The 20,019-nt window shown below is 42.4% G+C and overlaps 1 protein-coding gene across 12 annotated transcripts in view; it reads left to right on the top strand.

Annotated features, from left to right (window-relative positions):
- baz2ba (bromodomain adjacent to zinc finger domain, 2Ba) overlaps positions 1-20,019 on the top strand; it is a 70,689-nt gene that overhangs the window by 11,662 nt on the left and 39,008 nt on the right. For all 12 annotated transcript variants that reach the window (XM_039794220.1, XM_039794216.1, XM_039794227.1 and 9 more), the window contains exon 2: positions 2,063-2,103. The gene's annotated coding sequence lies outside the window, so the exon portion shown is untranslated. The remainder of the gene's footprint in view (positions 1-2,062; positions 2,104-20,019) is intronic.

Here is a 20,019-nt window from a genome sequence, read left to right on the forward strand (position 1 = left end):
ATGAAAAAGCTGAAGATGAATTCAGCCTACCTGGCTCTCTGTTATCATTATCACTGCGATGAATTATCAAAGTATTTGTGTGTGTCTGTAGTCTGTGCGTGCGTGCGTGTCTGTGTCTGTGTGTGTCTGTGTGTGTGTGTGTAAAGCGTTCAGTAGTCTCGCCATTCCTGACCTGTCGCACGACAGTGTGACGTCATGGGAGCGCCGTAACTATTTCTACTCACGCGTGGTGGTCGCGACACTAGTTGCGGTCTTCTCCTGATCAGAGGGGTCGCAACTGAGGAAAGGCTACCGACTTTGCTTTTTCTACGGACTCGAAGAAAAAGGTCAACAACGGCAGAACTGGCAGCAGCATTTCAAGCTTGGATTAAGCAGATGGGGCTGCGTAAGCATTGCTGCCCCTTCGTGCAGCACCTTGGCTTAAGTACAGATAGTCCACATGCATTACAGCACTCTCCCTAAATGCATGCACACGAACACGAGCATTGCAGTTCGATCATTGCGGTTGTTATCAACACCAACAGTGTAGGTGACTTTTGTTCAGGGATAAATTCAGCTGTAATGACAGATGTGTGCGATGCATTATGTGCCACTTTGACATGATTGGAGGGCATCTAGAACGACAACTCACTTAGGCTCATGAACTGCAGTATACCCATTTTGTTTTTTTTCATGGTTCCCACGGGTCCTTGAAATCCTTAAAAGTTTCTGAATTTTTGAGCAGAAAGAATCAAGGCTTTGAATGTTTTTGAAAAAAAGACAAATTGACATGGGTCATTGAAAGCTCTTGAATTTATGTATTTTGTGCAAGAATAGAACAACAGTAATTAACAGTAACAGTAATTAACCTTAATCCGTGTCTCAAACTACGCCGTGTTTGGTCCTTACCTTTGAGTGAACAATTGACTGAAAGTCCTTGAATTTGATCTTTAAGAAGGTGTGGCAACCGTGTATTTTACCCTCATTCAAGTTGACATTTACATGAATTACGGTAACAACGACAACAACATTTTAAACTATGTGCAAGATTTGGTCATTGCATTAAAAAGTAGAAATGCATAACTGTGAGAGTTGACCACATCCGCGCTGATGAAGTGTCCACCAGACTCAATTCTGTTGAATGTGACCAGATGGATGTGTTTACTGTCAACAAAACCTCGTTAGATAGCTACCCACACATGCTGAAACACTGTTTGTGTTTTCGGTGTGTCTGTGTGTCTGGAAATGTCTATCTGAGCCTACTTCCCTATGTCCGGGTGCATGTGTATGAGGAGAAGCTTGTGCTGTTCTTGAAGTTATAACTGACATTGTAGCAGAAAACTCTTCTTCGGAGTTTCGCATCAGTCTGATTCTGATATCATTCATATTCAAGAATAGGTGTATATTAGCATTAAATACAAGTTGTTGTAAGTGTGTTTGGTTGCTGTAGTAAAACATACATAGCTGGGTGGCGTCTGTTATGGTGAGCTGCTCAGATTAGGCTCAGGCTGCAAGAGCACAGGAGGGCCTTAGAGACAATGAGTGAGAGATGGGCGTGAGAACGTTAGTAAGGCTTGGTTCTCTGCAAGAACGGTCTTGTGTTTGGGAAAAATATCCTCACACTCAAAGCTCCAGTGTCTAGATCCATTTCTAACAAACAGGTTTTGCAAGAAAGGGCTCAGGGAGAAAGAGACTTTTTGTGTGCGTGAATATCTTTCTGTGTGTGTGTGTGTGTGTGTGTGTGTGTGTGTGTGTGTGTGTGTGTGTGTGTGTGTGTGTGTGTGTGTGTGTGTGTGTGTGTGTGTGTGTGTGTGTGCTGCCACAGCTGTGTTTCAGACGTCACTGTACTTTTTGTTTGATGTGTCTGAAAACCGCAAATTCTAAGCTGTGTGCCTGTAACTTTGATATCCAGGTAGTTTCATGGGCTTCATCCCCTTCAGGCTCTCTAAGGAAAAACCGTCAGCATTATCACAATACTGCATATAATCTAAGCATTTTATTATCATATAAATGAAAGTATGTCGGAAAAACTTGTATTTTTAACCTGAACCACTGTGATCTTTTGTTTCTGCTTTTTCTCCAGGTGTTACAGCAGTTATGTCAAAGAGCTAAAGACAACTAACAGTGAGTACACCATTTGCTAAACAGTGTTTACGTCTCCTCTGTCCCCCTTTTGTGCCCCTTTGTCACACACTTCTGCTTTTACAGTTTTTTTTTTATGCCAAGCCAGAACAAACTTGCAGACTCTTCCAGTTTCAGGCCTAATTTGATTTTCATTCATTCAGAGGATGCTTTTTTTCTCCCCCAATTAAATTTAACAAGAGCCCCTTGAAAAGCAGTTGTTATGATTACATTACAAATTCGGGGTTCATTCAGTGAATCAAGCAATTAATTAGATTTCTCCCATTCTAATCAGAATATTTGTCTGAAACGTACGCGCCTAATAAACATCCTTTGACTTTGCTATCTGTTCAGAGCCAACGCTGAATGTAAATGGCTGTTAACTGTGCCCTACAGTGCTTCTAGGTTAGGATGGTGTTTAGTTGTAAATGTGTATTGCGATGCACAGCTTTACTTTAATATCCTCCTCTCTCCGTCCTTTCTTTTCTTTCTTTCTTTCTCATTCTCAATGTTTTCTCACTGTCTCTGTGTGAGAGCTATCAATACTCAGGGGCGCGGCTGCGTCCTAAGGCTTCATTTCACACACACCAAGGTGGCAGTTTGTTGTTCCACACACAGACAATGACTTGCACTTTTCTCTGCTGCCTGACTTGATGGCCTTGTGCCTGCAAGTGTGTCACCAGATCGAATGGGATCTTTTATGAAAACATTTTTACTGAATGCGGAGCTCAGGGAAACACTTGTTTTGCCCGTGACTGGCTCTTTAGCCTAGTATGTGTTAGCAGGCCTGATTCTATTTAACCGTTACTGCTTCATCTCGGGCTGTGAATGATATATTATATCCCCTGCAGGTTGGGTGTGTGCTGGTTGTATCATTTGTGATGAGTATTGATGAGTCCTCTCTCTTGGGGAATCAATTTCTCGTGTGTGTGTGTGTGCGGGGGGGACTTGTAGCTCAAACCCCACCTCTGGCTGTTCGTAACTGGTGTCTCTTGGCTGCCTGACTTTTCCTGCAGCCCCATAGAGAACAAGCACAGAAGAGCACAGGGAAAGATGGAGCTCATCCAAACAGCTATGGTGTAATTAGCTGACATTTGTTGCTTGGAAGACAAGAGAAGGGAAAAGGAAAGAACTGCTCAACTCAAACACCCAAAGGAATATGCAAATGTTGAGAAAAAAAATGAAAGAAAGACAGAGAAATTTGTCTAATGGCATGGATATAATTATATTACATTGACGTGTGTGTGTGTGTGTGTGTGTATTATGAACCCATTGAACTTTATGTGAGTATATTTGTCAGCGTTTTGCCACTAGAAGGCACGAACCATTGGTCAGAAAGGACTAATAAATATATTAGTGTAAGAATGTCTAACCAGGGCGCTTTTCTCTGCTACGAGATGATACCTTAGTCTGCTGTTTAGTGTTCCTGTTTTGTAGAGCATGTCTTAAGGTATTCAACTACATCAGCTAGGCATTACACAACTGAGCTACACAGTACCCACATGAAGCAGCCATCCACAACCGTGCAGATTCTCTGGTTCCAGGGAGGTTGTGTGTGTTCACACATGTGTTTGTGTGCATGCATTTAGGGAGAGTGCTGTAATGCATGTGGACTATCTGTACTTAAGCCAAGGTGCTGCATGAAGGGGCAGCAATGCTTACGCAGCCCCATCTGCTTGATCCAAGCTTGAAATGCAATGCCTTTTAATGACAAAATACTGAGTGGCTGGGAGGTGTGCAGAAAAGGGAGGAGTGTGTGTGTGTGTGTGTGTGTGTGTGTGTGTGTGTGTGTGTGTGAGAGAGAGAGTGAGTGAGGAAGGGTGTTTGTGTGTGTGTTATGTGAGTGTGAAATAGAGAGGAATAAAGGGAGAGGGAGAAGGAGAGAGAAAAACATCTCGAAGGTCAGGAGCAGCGGGCGGCCGTAGGGGAGAGACACGTGAGACAGAGATAGTCTTGCGTCAGCCCCACAGCAGTCTGCTCTTAGTGTGTGTGTGTACGTGTGTGTGTGTGTACGTGTGTGTGTGTGTGTGTGTGTACGTGTGTAAGTGTGTACGTGTCTGTCCTGTGGGGCCAGCATTTCCATCCGCATCCCACCGTGTGTTACAGCGGAGCAGCATGCCAGTGTTTCTATTCTGAGTGTCTTGATCTGCAAGTATAGACAGACAAAAAGACAGATATATACAGTAGATACTGTAGATAGATAGATAGATAGATAGATAGATAGATAGATAGATAGATAGATAATTAATTACTTTGAGGCAGTCATTGAGCTACAGATAATTTTTTACATGGCTCTTGTGACAGTGGAAGGGGAAATTACGCCTTCTAGCCTGAGGGGAAAGACTTTGTGTGTCTCACTGCCTGTCACAAGACCTGAATAGGGTTTCATCAATCCTAGCAACTACTATCATTTTTCAGCTTATTCATGAGCCCTCTTTGTTTCTCACTGTGTCTTTCTCTCCCAGTGCCCTTTAAACTAGTGCTCTGTTAGATTGGGGAAGTGTTAGAGATAACGCCTAAACATTTAGTACTTTGCACTTGCCTCGGAGCTAAGATTGTTAAAAAGCTGCTGTGAGATTGTCCTCGGGACAGGGAGCAGTGTAGATTCAACAGAAACACTCACAGCATTAATTTGGGCTTACCCATTCATGTCTCTCTGTCTCTTTCACTCCCGCTTTCTCACTCTCTCTCTCGCTCTACACACACACACACACACACACACACACACACACACACACACACACACACACACACACACACACACACACACACACACACTGAAGAAAACACTGACCGTTCCCCTTCTGCCTCCCTTGGTCCGCGTGGTCTTAGTCTGGTCTTAGTCCTCTAGCCAGACTTCACCCCCATTGCCAACAGCCTCTGCTCTCCTTGTCCCCATGAAGGGCTCCTGCGTGGGGCGAGGCTGCTCTTTTACAGACCCTTGTGCCATGAATCACTGCTTGCACCCGGGGGGGCCTCAGTCCACTTGGGGGCTGCCTGCCCGGACGATAATGTGCGTGGTCATGAGGGGGCCATTTTGAATGGAGAGCCAGACAAAACAGGAGCTAAAGAACCCAAGCTGTGAGCTTTCCCAGAGAGGGCAACAATGAGAGTGGGACTGTGTGTGTGTGTTAATGTGTTTGTTGTAGTAGAGGGGAGATGTTGGACACACAATGCTGAGTTTTGGGTGTCATAATGTTACATAATTGCATGCCAGTAATGTATGAAACATTAGCCATGGACCTTCAAGCCCCATACATCACAAACCTTTTAGCCCCACACAAACGGGATTGCAATTTGAGCTCCTTGGACTCAGCCCTAATGCCTAATATGCTGTTAGGTTTGAAAACAAGAGATGATCATGCCTTTGCTATCTTGCTCTTACCTACCAACCAACCAATCACATCATGTTAACTTTATATCTTTTTTTTTTTTTTGCTGCTTGGCTATTCATCAAATTGTTGATGTCTTGATTGGGTGTTATTTTAGAGCATTTGCACTAGTGCTGCAACTAACCATTATTTTCATTGACGATTAATCTGTCCATTATTTTCTCAAATAAATGATAAGTTGTTTGGTCAATAAAATGGTGAAAAATGACAATCAGCGCTTTCCAAAGCCCAAGACGACGACCTCAGATGTCTGGTTTTGTCTACAACTCAAAGATATGTAGTTTACTGTCACAGAGGACTAAAGAAACTAGAAAATATTCACATTTAAGAAGCTGGAATCAAATAATTTTTATTTCTTTTCATAACATTTATATTTATGTATAATTAAGTCAATTATTAAAATAGTTGGCGATTCATTTAATAGTTGACAACTAATCGATTGCAGCTCTAATTTTCACGTACTTCAGCATGACATTTTTGCCATCTTAAGAAACATATGGCTAAATGAAGTTCTCGATCAGTGCCAATATAAGTTTGCAAGAATGAATCCGTCACATGGTTTACTGCGTTTGAAGGTTAAAACCGGCTTGTATGCAAAACAAGTTTGTTTATTGTCCTTGATGGTTTTGCTATAATGTTAACTGAATATATACATTTTGCTTACATAAAAAAAAAAAAAGCAGAGCCAAATTTGTTAATATGACTATTAGACCCCACACACTCACATTCTTTCTCTCTTATACACACACACACACACACACACACACACACACACACACACACACACACACACACACACACACACACACACACACACACACATACCACTCACATCCGATGCCAGCTGTTGCACTATGAGAGCCTTCAGGGGTTATTGGGTCTATCTGCTGCGTTTATGGCCAAACCACATCTCTTCAACTGTCCTTATTCCTTGGTCTCTGTTTCTACCATGGCCTCCTTGTCTCTTGACATCCTCCACAACTTCCTGCCCCCCTAACCCGCTACCCAGATCTTTTTTCCTCCTTCCCTACTTCAAACACCCACACACCAAACACATAGTTCACTATGGACCTGGTTTTCTGACTACAATGTGTGCCTGTGGCTGGGAATCGTTTGTCCCTTCTGGGCCTGTCAGCCAGGCCAGGTTGTAACCTGGATACAGCTGTAGTCCAGAGGAGCCATTAGCAGTGCCAGGAGGCCCCCAGCTCCCAGTGAGGGCTCATTACTGTATTTGTGCATGTCACACTTCTCCTATGAAACACAACAGTGTGCCTGGTGAAACTAGCCAGGACATTGAGCCTCGGGGAAACCATCACACCTCCATTTGGAGGTCTGAGAGAGAGAGAGAGAGAGAGAGAGAGAGGGAGAGGGAGAGAGCAAGGTTTCATCGAAAGAGAAGAACGAATACCAAGAATAATATTAATCATTAAACACACCCAGCTTTCTCTGTACTTAACTGTGAAAGTGAGTAGCTGTGTTTATTTGATTTGATTTGCTCTTTGTTCAGTATGTGTGCGTGTGCATGTGTTTGTGTGTGTTTGTGTGCTCTCTGAGGCCCAGTTCAGCTGGCTGGTCTGGTGTGCAGATGGCCGAATTGGGGCCTACTGAATGAGATACCCTTTTTCTTATTTTCCTCTGTCTCTTTATCTGTCCTTGTTTTCTTTTCTTTTCTTTTTCTCCTTTTTCCTCTCCCGCTTTTTCTGCTGGGTTTCATTTACCAGTTACATCCCTGGCTGCCTTCTCCCTTTCATCACTGCATCTGCTGAGGGCCATCTTGGGCAGAGGAGAGTTTGCCACCGCTCTATTTTCTCTCTCCCTCCTTCTTTATGTGCCTCTCAGGGCTCAGTGCGGCAGCTATACGCGGTGGCTTTGGAATGAAATGTCTCTTAACCGAGCTGTGTGCCCTGGAGCTACGGTAATTGCAGGTGAAATTCAGCTTCCTCTTTAAAATGCCATCTCTCATTTCCAGTTACCGGCCCCCTCCGTATCTCTCTCTCTCTCTTTCCCTGCCTCCCTCCCCTCCTGCCTCTCTCCCTCTCTCTCCCTCTGGCTGTCTTTCAGAGGCGTGTGAATCCCTCAGCCCCTGTCGCGTCTCTCTGCCCCAACAGACACTCCCACAATGCACAGCGGCGATGGTTGCACAGTGATATCAGCCATGCAGAGGAGAGGGAGGGCCGCTGCTTAGACACATGCACACTCAATATGTGTGTGTGTGCGGTGTGTGTGTGTGTGTGTGTGTGTGTGTGTGTGTGTGTGTGTGTGAGAGAGAGTGCAAAGATAGTATTTATGACAGAAACTGAAAGTGTGTTTGTTTGTGAGTGCGAGACAATGAGCATATACGTGCATACACAAGAGGAAAGGAATGTGTTGTGTGTGTGTGTGTGTGTGTGTGTGTGCGTGTGTGTGTGTACAGCGTCAGCAAGGCGTGAGCTGTGTAGAGGTGACATCAAGGTGAACACGGCGTGCGGAATGCTCTGCCGACTCGGGAGGCAGCAAATGGCTCTGTGGCAGATGGAGTCTTTGTCAGGGAAGAAAAATGGCAGCTCAAGAGCGTCAGAGAGAGAGAGCGCCCACACACACACACACACACACACACACCAATTTCTGTCCGTCTCTCCTTTTTTTTGCTTTGCACACACACACATGCATAGATGAAATACATGCATGTACACAACGACAAATGCACATACACACGTTGACACACATACATCCACCCCCCCCACCCCAACCGCCCCCTCCTCTCTCCTCCTTAGTGAGCTAGGCTGGCGGGCGGTGACCTTCCCCTGCTCAGAGGGTTCCCTGGCTGTTTGATCAATTATCCCTCTCCCATTGTTTACCAGGAAGCTGGAGTAGAGAGGAGAGGAGAGAAGGCTCAAAATGGCCACTGTCAGGTGGAGGGATCCATTTCCCTGCCAGCGTGGGGGTGGGGGTTAGGGAGAGAGGGGGAGAGACAGAGAGACCAGAGCTGTGAAGCATGCTTAGAGGGAAGGGAGGAGCGTCTCTCCTCGGCAGCTGGGATGATATGACATTATACTGAAGGTACAGCTCTGAAACATTTGTTATTCTGATCGTCATCTGTTCAAAGGTGGTTTTAGACCCCGAAACTTTGGACAATCAAACTTAAGTTGTCTATATTTAAAATCCTAAAGTATCATTTTCTTTCTTGCTCTCAGTGCACAAATCAAATCAAATCAATTAATTTCTGAAATTGCCATATCCGCGTAATGCTGCATACACACACATGCATGTTATGCATAATGCCACAGTACTGCAGATACACATCCTATTTTTAGAGTTGAGAAGTGAGGGGGGGTACATACTCTAAAGGTCAGGTGGCAGAGAGAAAAAAACGAGTGGGAACAAATGATGCACTAAGCGAATGACACTCTGAGGTCCTGCTTTAATATGTATGTATCGCAGGTTGATGGCTGATTTCATTAGCGCCTCTCATTGTTATGCATAGATTGTCCTCCTGCAGCAAAATGAATATTGTATTCACATACGCGTGCACACACACTTACGCACGCACACACACTTACGCACACACACACACAGACACACACACACACACACACACACACACACACACACACACACACACACACACACACACACACACACACACACACACACACACACACAGACATTCACCCGCATACACACATACAACAAACAGTGTTTTCCAGTGAATACTGTATGTTTGGATCTTGCAGAGGGCTCGAAGAAAAGGTTGACGTTTCCACAGGCTGTTATCTGTGTCGGCTATAATTAAAACAATTTACAGCGTTGTCATTTTAACAACGTTTTTTGGCGCTGCTGTGAACAATTCCTGTCAGGTAGTTGGTGTGATTATTTAGGGGTCCGTTTTGATATTAGAGTAAATTATTTTCAAAGCGGCAAAGAAAGGCTATCTTTGTTTAAATGACCTGAGCGGACTAAGTCATGTCGTGTCTGAGGTTTCAGATTATGTCACTTCAATTTACCTAACTGTGTGTGTGTGTGTGTGTGTGTTAGAAAGAGAGAAAAAAAGAGAGAGAGGAAGATAAAGAGAGAGAGGGGAAGGGAGAGAGGGAGGAAGAGAGAGAGAAAGAGAGGGAGGGAGGGAGAGAGAGAGAGAGAGAGAGAGAGACAGAAGAACATGTTGAGTGCATACCCATCAGTCAATATGTTTATGTGACTATATGCTCATCCTTGCTCGCACAGAATACATATGGTGAGTGCATGAAAATGCCTGACCGCCTTTATCTAATCCTCCTAGATGACTGTGTTTCAGCAGGAATTCCAGTCCTTAGTGGGACAGGAGCAAATGTTCTGTGCAAGATATTAATAGCTATTGTGGGCGGAAAAAAAGCTTCTGCATTTTTCCATATGTTTTGTAAGGAAACAGTCCAGATGGATTATCTCTTGGTCTGGAGCTTTCTCTTGCCTCAACCAGCTCAAGTCCAAGTGGTGTTGTACTTGCCAGAGACACACACACACACACACACACACACACACACACACACACACACACACACACACACACACCAATGCGCTCACACTCCTCCTGTCTGAAGTACACCAGGCTATTACTGATTAACATGTCTAAACTCAGACAGTTCAGAAAGCCACTCTAATTCCTTCTTCATCTTGCTCTCATATAAATCATTGATGACGAGACAGTCTTTCTTCCTAACATACCTCACGTTCCTCACAGTCACAGAGATATGTTTGTCGCCTTTCTATTTGTTGCCTGAGAAACCATGTTGGCTTGTCGTCTCACATTTCACACTTGGATTCATCCCCTTAACCCCTAATGCTCAGCCTGGATGGGCTGCCTGACCTCTTGAGTCATGGATGTTAGACTCATCGACATCAAGGGCCAGAGTTGGGCTTTGTTTTGTCTAGTGATTGTATGCCTGGATGGGAGCAAACTTTCCTGGATCAAAGATAATATTAATAAATATGTTCAAAGCTATTTGTTTGTTGCTTTTTTGATTTGTTCTTTGGATTTGGACTTCTCGGACAACATAGTTTCATAGTCATTGTGAGCCTTATGGTCTTTTTCTATTTTAAGACGTTATCAAGTATTAAGACCTATACATACATTCACACTTGGCACGTGCCTTTAATGTGGAAAGACAAAGCAGAACACCCACACTCGCTGCTTTCCTGAGTTTGCACACGCACACATATTCACACATAGAAACATTATGTGGTGTGACAGGACGTCACATATTCGGAGTTCCACAGCAGGCTGGCATTCCAGGACAGCAAAGAAGAGATAATGTCAGTGCGCTGCTGGTTAACTCACTGTTTTATCCGGTTTCTGGTCAACAAAGCGTGAAGGGTGTCTGTTTATGACACACACACACACACACACACACACACACACACACACACACACACACACACACACACACACACACACACACACACACACACACACACACACACACACACACACACACACACACACACACACACACACAGCCTGTTACCCTAAAGGCTAAGCATAGCCAAAAGATACGCTAGTAGTAGTCTTTTTTTGACACATGGTTTCTGGAAGTGTGTCAGTGGGCTGACAGGATGTAGGGTGATGTTGTGTTGGTGTTTGAATTATGCTTTTAGAGGTCACAGTCCCATGTAATAGCTGCTTTTCTTTGGTGCAACCCAACTACTCAAAGGGAAGGCTTTGTGAGCGTGCTGAATCTTTGAAACCCACTGGTGCTGTATTTAAATTTAGAAATCATGAAATTCACCTAGTCAGCAGCGGAAAAAACGAGCTTCCTCTCCAAACCGCCCACACTGCTTTCAGCCTTGTTGTGACTTGTTTGTCTGTCGTCGGAGGATTTCAGCTTCTTCCAGAACAGTTGCACTTAAAAAACCCACAGCTCCAAAGGATGGGAGCTAGTTACACAGTAACAGAACAGAGCTCAAAAATACAAGTAGAGCCTGCGAGAGGGAAAACGGGAAAATACTCCTTCTCCCACCACAATGTAGCCTCTCTGTATGCATGTCAGGTGCATGCGGGCTATTGTTACTTTCATCACTGGTGTGTGTTGTCATGTGCAGCTGTTTGCTTTCCAGTTAGTGTACTGTGTAGTGAGTTAGTGGAGTTACGGCAGTGTGGAGCTTCTCTTTACTCAGAGCTTCTCTCTGATTTATTCCTAACATCTGTTTTTGGCAGGTGTGTGGAACCACAAGGTTCTCTCTCTGAGCCTGTGATGTAGCTATGATTGCTGGCAGTGTGTGTCTCTGTGTGTGTGTATGTGTGCGTGTGCGTGCGTGCGTGTGCATTTGTGCAAAACAACAGAGAGGGCCTTCCTCCACCCCCTCCTTGGGATGAGTCATATTTGAGCCCTGTGTAATCCAAGCCCGTGTTTCATGTGTGTGAACAGACAGACCCTGAGCAGTGGTCTTGGTCCTGACTCCCTCTGGGGCAGTGAGTGGGTGAGACACAGCTATCAACAACAGGCCCAGGCAGCTTCGGTTTCAGCCTCACCACACAAGGAATCTGCTTGTCGTGACATAGGCGCAGATACACACACAAAACACAAGCATACATTCACCTAGAGCCAAAGCTATTCTGTTTTTTTCCCCCCTCCTTAGCTCCATCTTAAATAATATCAGGTAACAAAAGGGGACTCTGTGATTGGTTCAACTATAAGGAAGTGTTAGGATTCAGAGGATGGGCCAGTGGATATAGTTTTGCATTAAAAGATGGTGTGACACGAGGGTGACGCTCAGTCTGACACTCAGTGTGTCAATGTGTGTGTGTGTCTGTGTATGTGTGTGTATTTACGGTCACGTGTGTACATCCACCTGTGGGAGTGTGATTGCAGTACAGTAATGTCAAGCCTGGGCTTCACACAGTCAACAATAGGGGCTCAAATATTTTGACTTTTTATATAAAATCACACAGGAAGTGTGGTGACACAGGAAATAGGGCCATGTCACAGGGAAAAAAAGGAGCTCTATTTTGTGGATATTCTGCACAGCATTTCGAAGCACCACATCACTGGTGTGACAAAACTCTTTTAAAGGCACAGCTGGACTTGTAATAGGGTCTTCTCGTTTGCCCCCAGGGGTGAGAAAAAGTGACCTGGATAGAAGGCAGGAAGGTGATACTGGCAAAATGGTAGAGTAAAGCGGTTTCCCACTATGACACTCATTTGTCATCTTTTTATTCTGCACGTAAGGGTAAAAGAATAAAAACATTTTCTCATCCATGTAAAATATTGTAGTGAAAAAAAATCCAAGCAGTTGTAATATTCTGTATGTGTTGCCAGATATACCCTGCCCTGATTTTGTCATTTTGACAATGATGAAAAGGTAGGCAGGGGCACAGAAACCAGAACACAAGGATTGGACAATGACATTTTCACTTTGCGGACATCATTCGCTGAATCTTTTGGGAGCAGTTTTTTTTTCAGAGCTACTTTGAATCAGATGTCACAATAACAGAGCAGCAAGAAAGAGAGAAAGAGGAACAAACTGGGTGAAAGTAACATTATGCATGCCTCGAGGCGAACTGTGGTGACCACCATGTTGTACAGCCCTGGCTTTATCTCAGCTCACTGAAATGTGAATTTCCTTGAACTGATGTCATTTTTAAGCCTACTCAGGGACTCTTTACAGACACAGTTGTCATGCATTGGTGTCATACAGTTAAGTTTTGTAGCACTTCAAATTTTACAGTTAGGTTTAATGTCACACAATTCAACACAATTCAACACATCCATACCTACTTTTCTGGCACTATTGAAGTACAAAAAGCTAGTGGGAAAAAAAACAGGTGCATGGATCAGTGGATCTCATAGTTAAACTGATTAATAATGGCCTGTTTAGCGTTCCTGGTGCATGCTGAATTGGCATGTTGCTTTAATTTATTACCTAGACATTTAGAAACAAGTAAACGTGGATTTGCACTAGTTACATGCTCGCTGCCAGCTGTGAGCATTTTGGCAAGTTATGCAACAATTGCAACTGATTTGTTTGTCATAAAAACAGAAAACACTCATCTTTTAGCAACATATTTTTTTATTAACGCAGTTACAGGCTTATGGGGGGAAATATGTTGCTTTTGGGGTGTCCTGATGCCCTTATGGTCCAAAATACATACCAAGTATCCACAACATGTCTGGTTTAACTCTGACCGGGGACCTTTGTTGCATGTCACCCCCTCCAAAAAAGTTACATGTTGTTAGTTTTGTAGTCTTGTAAATCCAGACAAGGCAGCTTTTATCCTGTGATTATAGACCACTTTCATTATTGGGGGCAGCAAACGTCATTACAAGGCTTTGTGTCGCTGTCAGTAAGCATTTCAGTGCATAGCAAGGACATTCGAGTGGAGAAATCTTTTGGATACAAACCAAACCCAAAGGCATACAAGCAGCTAGTTGCCTGTTATTATATGGTACGCAGGCCTGGATCTTTTATAAAGGGTTTTATACATTTTATAAACTGATGAAGTGACTCCTTGCTGCTGGGTCTTATTTGAATGGCTTTAGATCACTGTTACCTTCACTCAATGCACGTCTCTCACCTGACATGTGGTTGTAATGCACAATTTTCTTTTTAGTCAATACTCCTGTCTCTAACAAGTGTCAGTACTCCCATGTTTTTTCCAAATCACTGCGCTATGCTTTATATTGGATGTATTTAAATATGAAAATGTGTCTTCATGGATCTTCTACAGAAACAGAAAGCGTAAGATAAGATATTCAAATGTTCTTGTAGCCATATACTGTAAGTTTGCATTCCATAATATATCAACCCTAAACCATCTTGTGTTGTCTGATCCACAATTTCTTTAAGACCTCCACAATGCAATATTCAATAATTGAAATACATTTCAATATCCAAATCAATTAATAAAGATATCTTCTCATATCACACATAAAATAGTATTGAAAGACATCAGAAAATATGCTGTAATTGTAGCAAATGTATCATCTTAACACATCATGGAAGTAACCTACACAGAAACATAAAAGTGGCAAATTCTTCCATATTTATACTAGTATTGGGTGTTATCTCACTGTTAGTTAAAATCCAAGCTTTCAGCTTTATCTTTAGGTCACTAGGTTGTGACTTCACTAACTCACACAAACAACAGTTAATCACAAAGGGGCAATGGTCAGGCTGTAAGGCCATTTTGGTCAGTTTAGAAATGTACAGCTCAATATTGACTTAATGAAAACCTTACAGTCACTTACCCAACAAATCAACATGTAGATGCTTGCCAGGACTGCTGTGGCGTCTGAAGAGGGGAAGAACAAGTTAATGTATGCAATTGTTTTGTCGAAAAAGACACAAGGAGTGTCGTCGTATGAGTTCCAAGTCGGGGAGTACCACAGACGTCATGTACTGGCAATTTTCAAATAAAGTGATGGAATCGTTGAAGATTTGCCCTTGACACTGTCTTCCTCCCCTACTTTCTGTCTGGAGCGGTAGAGTGGGAGTGAATGCCTGGCTTTATTTGTCTGGAATTATCTGCTCAGTTCATCAGTAAAGGTTGGACAGATTTACTAACTGTCACAGTTAGTTTACAGAGACTAAGCTGTGATATTTCATTATAAAACCTAAGCAAATACATTTTCTCTCTGTGCTTTGGCTGCATGCTGTGATTCTTGTGTAATATGGATGTAAATGAGTGTCTGATATTGCGGCTTAGTTTGTGTCTATTGTTGTATGTTTGTACATGTATGTGTTAGTGTGTGTGTGTGTGTGTGTGTGTGTGTGTGTGTGTGCGTGTGTGCGTGTGTGCGTGCGCGTGGACATGCATGTGTGTGGTTTGTAATTTTTGTAGTACACAAATGTCCCAAGGGGTTGTTCCCCTTTTCTCATTACAAATGCTAATGTCACATTAATGAAATCGGCTTAGTTTGAGGTTTATTAGCGTAGCCTACACTGAGAGATTTGGCCTCGACACTTCCCACATATTTCAAGTTGAATCACATTTTTTCCTGTGGGCATACCATTCTGGGTTACTCTAAAATGTGCTGGCCCTGAGTGAAACTTTGGGGAAAGTTTAGAGCACGGTTGCCAAGCTTTGTCATCGTTGTTAATTGTCTGGCCACAGGCTGCCTGCTGTCCAGCTTCCGAAGACGACTGTTAGCTTAGCAACAGCAGTAATGGCTTCAATGAGGGGCTGGCTAATCTAAACATTGTGGTAATGTACTAGCAGAGGTTTGTAGAGTCACTCACTGTTAATCATTGCTCAACAGAGAGCTTGTCAGGCACAACAACAAGCCATAGAGTTAATCATGGTAATAGATCCTTGTTTTTATGCAGAGGACATATTTAACAGCTGGGTTTCTAATCATAAGGCCTTTCCAGTAAGCACGTATAGAAATATCATCAGCCATGATTCCAAGGTTTACTATAAATACAGATGACTTTACCACCTCACATAAAGTGTAGGGGCATTTACGATTAGAAAACATTCTTTCAGAAAAACCTGCAATTTAAAGATGAACCCAAGGATCTGTATTTCTTCCTGATTTTTCTGCCGTGTATGCCCTTTAGCCATCAATCTTACTCATTTCTCTCACTTGAGTGTGTGATGGGTAGCATTTTGTAACCTTTGGTGTTTTACTTCTTGCCTCAGTCTTTTTTTTTTTTTTTTTTTAAATACTGAGGACATTTTTAAAACATAGAGTCAGAAGAAGAGATTGTTCTTTGTAATTAAAAGCTAATTTTGCAAAATTGATTAGATTATGCTAATCAAGGGAGATAATATCTTAAAAGTATGTGTGTGAGGAAGGGAGATAGAGGGAGTGTGAGGAGTGGAAAGGAGTGACAGTCCAGCCGCCATTACAAGCTGCTGATTTCTGCAGAGTGCTTCATAAAATGTCAGAGCGCTTCTCCCTGAGCAAGACACTGAAAAATGGCAGCGCTGTGATGTGCTGGCACCTCACCTGCTGCACTGTATGCGTTTGTGTGTGTGTGTGTGTGTGTGTGAGAGAGAGAGAGAGCAAGAGGAAGAGTATCAGTGTGTGTGTTTGTGTTTGTGTTTGTGTGTATTTGTGCAAGTGTGTACATGTATGTGTGTATGTTTTTACATCTGTGTGTGTGTGTGTGTGTGTGTGTGTGTGTGTGTGTGTGTGTGTGTGTGTGTGTGTGTGTGTGTCCATGCTGGCCTCCCTCCCATGTTGCGGTGAAGCAGAACAGAGTGGCTGACTGCCCGCTGCTTTGCCTCCCTCTCTGTCAATACAACACTATTCTCTTCCAGCCAGTCATTTCACATGTTTAGTATTAAGCAAAGCACCCTTTTGAACAGAGGAATCCAAGTGATTGACATATTGAGTTTAATGCAAGTGGATTTTTCTCTCATCAGAGCTTATGTTGCCAGATTGTTGTTTTGAAACTACCCAAATAGCATTTAAGACATTCATCTGATTTCAGTACTGGCACACTGTGAATTGTGTGCAATTGTAAACACCTAACACGTTCTCTGTTTACTGCCTCATGTTAAGTGCTTAATGCTTATGTTTACCTTCAGTTGCCATTTAGCACGTGTCTGTTTTTGTTGAACGGAATGCCACGGTCCTTTAATGAACCCATTACGTTACATTCAGGTGTTTTCAATGTTGATTTCAACCAAAACAGGAAAGGATAAAAAGCAGAGTGAGAGAGGAGAGACTAGGTGGGAGAAAGGTGTGAAGTTGGGGGTTACAGAAGAGACAATAAACACAGCATCAAGCCAAAGAAGTGAGCAGCCTTTTCATTTTCATTTTCATTTAACAATGTTAACAGATAAATGAGCAAGTTGCAGGAACCAGGGAACTTAAAAAACCCTGACTGATAATAATCATAATTCAGCATTTTGTAAGTGTTAACACTACTGGAAAGTGCAAATATAACTTTACTTAACCCAAACTACTTACAGTTTTATATTACAGTGTTTGCTGTGAGCTCAGTTAATGCAAAAAAGGAATAGCAATACCATGCATTAGGGAGTTGTTTTACAATTAGAAATCAAGGTCTTTTGACCTCGTCTGACTAACAGTTCAACACTCAGATATGCAATTTACTTAATAATTGTTTTGTTATTTTGCTCACTTAAAAGATTTGTTGATTATCGAAATAAATGTGAAGACATTTCTTTCGATGGGCTTATCGTCTTTTGTAATATGAGAAGCTGCTGTTTTGGGTCATTTTTGTCATACATTACTGTATGTATAAACAAACAAATGTATAGGTACCATTTTTCAACCCGAGAGAGTTTTTAGGTTAACTGTGTTCTGTAAGGTGGCCATAATAGTGAATTACTGTAAAGTGAATTATCACAAAGTATGTCACATTGCAGAGGATAAATCTGGAAACATTTTACGGATACCTTTTTACTGTACAGTTTGGCCAACAAGTTATATGGCTACTGAATTCTTTGTGTGGCTGAGGGGAGCTGTAAAAATTAGGGTCTGTGACTGTACATGTACTACTTATTCTTTTCTGTCCAAGTCCACATTATGTGTGTCAGGAACAGTATCAAACCAGGCTCTTGTATATGGTAGTCATGAATAAGCTACAGTATTTCTGCCATCACACCACTTATCTGAATTCTGTCACATTTACACAGTGATATCAGCTATCTCCTGCAAGTAAAGTTTCAGTTGAACAGAACAGACTCTAAATGGTTTCTTCCCATGGAAATGGACAGAGGGGGGCTCCAACAATTGCTCAAGCAAGGCTCGCTGTCTCTGGCTATTCCATTGTTCTGTCACTGTCAGTTTGTTTTGCCATTTGACATGCATGTCATTTGCATTATGCATATCTGGAGTACTGCGCTCATTCTCTCTGCCCTCTCTCTCTCTCTCTCTCTCTCTCTCTCTCTCTCGCTCTCCCCCCTTTCCTTGATACTCCCTGATAACTGATGCTATTTCCTGTTGTTCCATTTTATGTGTTTTTGTATTTCCTGCATTTATTTAAATATGTGCAGTTCACAGAATGTGGGATGTCTTATTTAGATTTACGCAGGAAATCACACTAAACTATTGTAATCCATGGTTTATATCAGAACGTTTGTGTACTTTTATATGCTGCATATGCTGAATGCATTGATACCGGAAATGAGCTCAAAGGCACACAATTTAAATAAGTAAGATAGTACATCATTTCAAATATTTATTTGCTTTTGAATTGTAGTAATTTCAGGAATCTTATGATAAACTACACGTTAAGAAGTCATTCCAAAAAAACACAGCAATCAAGTTATTAATCATATACAGTAAATAGCACCAAGCAAAACATTTTCCTTTAAATGTAGTGAACATTTTATTTTGATACCTTTGGATATTTCTGGTTACAGCAACTTAATGTAAGGGAGAATTACAGCTAAAACACATTAAGTGATTGTTGCTTTAAAGCATCAATTTGCTGCAGCTCGCCTGTTCTGCATCAATCTTACTGTGCTGTTTTTTTTCTCTCGACTCAAAACACAAAAGTACCATGTTAGTATTACAGCACTTACAGTATTGTAGTGCTACTAATCTGGGCAGTGTCGCAGTAAATAATATGACATAATTAAAAATGCATTTTCACTTGATTTAATACTACACCATTTTGCAAACGTCTGCAAATGTCTTACTGGAGAATTTTAGCTGCTGTATTTTAATATGTGGGATGTAGTTTGTGAAGTGAGGTATGCACTAAGCTCAATGTTAAAGGCCTCAGGCAAATTTTTTTTGCAAATCATCAGTTTGGCTTTTTGCATTGAGCTACATACAATGAAGCTCCGTTGTGAAAATTGGAAGTGGGCAAATATAAAATACTACAGTCTGTAATCTAAATGGTAATTAACCTTAACAGGCATTGGCTTACCCCTCACCGTGCCTTCAATGCCTGAGTGAGTGTGCGTACATGTGCATGAATGTATGTGTTATTCTCTGAAGCATCAAGATGGTGTTATTCTGTGCTTCCAAACTGCTCCAAAGTCATTATGGACTCTTGTAGACACATGCAGCCAGTAGTGAGCAGATCTGGTTCAGTTTGCAGAAAAAAAAACGCAATGAGCAGTGAGACTGGCAGATGAGTGTGAGTGGCGAGCAGAGGGAGAAGGGCAGATTCATCAGGGATGATTGCCTGATATACACTTCTGGTTTTTTGATTTGAAGACCCTGCTAGGTTACCATGGGGAGAATAATTAGCTCTGGCTGGATGCAGATGCGAATGAGCATAAGAAATGGTAATTTTCTTATTGAGCTTACTTTATGATACTTAGAATGGTGCCTATGGGTTTGCTTGTGTGCACACAGATGCACATAGCCTACACACAGATACTCCAACAACCACATGCACACGGACACACACTCACTACCAGCTCATTCTCCTCTATTTATGGCCAGGAAATGGGAGTAGCGCTATGTCAGGTTGAGCTGAGTAACACTATTCTGTCACACATAGGTTTGACATCAAACACAAGTGACAAGCCTATCCTATTCCTCTCCACCGAGTCATCACCATGTCCCAAAATCACATTATTGCCACTGGGAACCCAGCAAAGACGGATGGTGAGTAGGGGTGTTGATTCCAGCCTTTGGCA

Source organism: Perca fluviatilis, chromosome 3 (genome assembly GCF_010015445.1).
Source record: "Perca fluviatilis chromosome 3, GENO_Pfluv_1.0, whole genome shotgun sequence".
Lineage (NCBI taxonomy): Eukaryota > Metazoa > Chordata > Actinopteri > Perciformes > Percidae > Perca > Perca fluviatilis.